Source organism: Camellia sinensis, chromosome 9 (genome assembly GCF_055761805.1).
Source record: "Camellia sinensis isolate YWXY chromosome 9, ASM5576180v1, whole genome shotgun sequence".
NCBI lineage: Eukaryota > Viridiplantae > Streptophyta > Magnoliopsida > Ericales > Theaceae > Camellia > Camellia sinensis.
In genome coordinates, this window is record NC_138969.1 from 44940367 (window position 1) to 44942909 (window position 2543).

Consider the following 2543-nt stretch of genomic DNA (forward strand, 5'->3'; position numbering starts at 1 on the left):
ATCTATCCTATCACAAATGAAAATTACAAATTTCAAAACCAAATTGTTTTAAATTTTAAAATTTTTTTTTTTCTGTTTTGGATCTCACTTCACCAATATCTGAACTTCCATTTTCGAGCATGCTTCATAATGTAGTTTGGGCCAAAAATGAGTTCATCAAAATATATAAAAACCAAGCACCACCCAATTAATGCATAATCATCACCTGCCTTCCACAATAGCATCAAATGCTGGGTGTGACCCGTTGCCCAAATGTGCATTTTTAGCCCACATTTCCTTGAATTTCGTGGCCTCACTTTCACTCTCCTCAACCTGGTTTTTCCCCACTAGAACCCCAATCACTTGTCTCATTGTTGGCCTAGCTTATGAGTCTTGGTATGCACACAACAACCCCAAATGAAGCACTCTCTCCACTTCCTCCTCATTGTACCCTCCTCTATTTGTCAATCTCTCATCAAGGGCAAGTACTAATTCCTCTCTAGCCCTCAATTCCCATAACCAATCTACCTTCCTCAATTGGTCTCCTCCCACACATGACCTCTAAAATCAATACCCTGAAACAAAACATGTCGGTCTGTGTTGACGCCTGGCTGCCCCTGATCACGTCTGGCGCCAAGTACCCTACAGTCCCCATCACTTGTGTCGTGTTGGTGGCTTGCCCATGGCCAAGCATTCGGGCTGGCCCAAAGTCACCCGACCTTCCATTTATTTCTTTGTCAAGTAGTACATTGCTTGGCCTCCCACTCCTCATGCATGTACAACACTCCTAAAGCCGCGTCATTCAAAATTCTGATTCTCTCATCCCAACTCTAAAATTTTTGTCTCATCATCACATTCAAATACCCTCTTGTCCAGACTCCCATTTTCCATGTAGTCATACACCAAAATTAGGCTAACTTTCTCTTTCTTGCACCAACCTCTCAAACCTACCAAATTCTGGCGTTTCAACCTCCGAAGGCTTGAAATCTCAGCCAACAATTCCCTCGTTCTTTCAATGTTTTCGTGCAAAATTCGCTTCACCGCAACCTCTACCCCTCCTGCCAAAACCCCTTTATAAAACTTGCCATTCCCTCCAATTCCAATCACATCCTCATCGGAAAAAACCCCTTTGTCGCTGCATCAATTTCTTGGCAAGTAATTCTATGAGGCCAGTACTCCAAAACCAATTCTTCCATTTCCTCTCTCTCCTTTTCTTTCTATTAATCAAAAGCAGAGAAAAGCCAGAACTAGTCACAGCATCAAAGAAAAGTCCCATTGTCATACCTGCGATTAATGCTTTTGATCCAAAAAAAGAACTTTTGGGCAGCTCAAATGATGGCAAACCAATTGTGACCAACGCTTCACCAAGCGAAAAGTTCGAATTACTAAAGCTCCAAGATAAAATCCGGTGAGTTTGGACTAATTGCCCGGTCACTGCAGTGAACTGACAAACATTTCATCCTTAAAACCTTAAAAAAGATTGAGAAAAGAATTCATTAATAGCCTACCAGGCCTTTTCCATGCCTGCCAATGCCATAGTAACATTGATCTCAAAATCAGCATAATCAATCCAAACTTGGTAGAATTTCCCATTGTTTAATTTCAACTCTTTAAAACATGAGCTTGTAGCCCAGTGGCTTGTCCACTGCTGGGCAAGGCCCTGGGGTTAGACTGAGTTTGCTCCCCAGTTCGAATCCCAGCAGCTGCAACACCTCGTGGCCAGCGACAGGCTCCCATTGCGAGCCAAATTTAGTCGAGGTGCGTGTTAAGTTGGCCCAGCCACCCCGTGGGAAACCCAAAAACAAAAGCTCTTTAAAAAATGACTTATCATTGTTATTACCACTACCGCCACTACTATAATAGCTTGCCTCGAAGGCACTTGATGATGTCAGCAAATTCACATCGATTCTAACATGAATGTCATTTATGTACCTGAATTCCTTGTTCTTGAAAAGATCAAATTCGACGCCAAAAACAAGGTTATTGGGATTCCCATCGTTGATACACTTGAGCAAGCTAAGTTATTAGAAATTGTTGCGACTTGAATGCTTCTGTACGGTACAAACATGAAAACTATATCGTGCCTCTTTGCACGGAGCCATGGAGAAAATAAATGAAGTAAAAAATGGAAACGGTAACAATGAATTTGGATATTTTGTGGGGATCTTTGATGGGTATAGAGCGCGACCGATTGAGAAAGTTGTGTGATTGGTGAGAATTAGAATTTTAGACTCAAGTTTGGCAATGCCATTGAAGAGAAATTCAAGTGAAAGTATGGACTGGACAGAGGATAATGGGAAGTAGAGAGAGAAGGAGAGGTGGTTTTGGGTGGTTCTTCATTGGTGGAAAGATGAATCAGAGGCGTTTAATTATCATGGAGGAGAGGGTGAATAAAATAGGCGATGGGAAAAAAATCAAGAAAATTCAAAAGGTCATATGTTTGATCCCAAGAAAGGTTGGATGGGTTTTTACGGTGGTGTTCCATACACCAATTAGTATACTAATTATAGTGTACAAATATTTGTCCTTGGGATTGGATAAAATCAACAAAAATTGAGGATTAG

The 2543-nt window shown here is 41.3% G+C and overlaps 1 pseudogene; it reads right to left on the bottom strand.

Annotated features, from left to right (window-relative positions):
- Nucleotides 1-2319, bottom strand: LOC114295660 (L-type lectin-domain containing receptor kinase VII.1-like; annotated as a pseudogene).
- Between the last annotated feature and the right edge of the window lie 224 nt (nucleotides 2320-2543).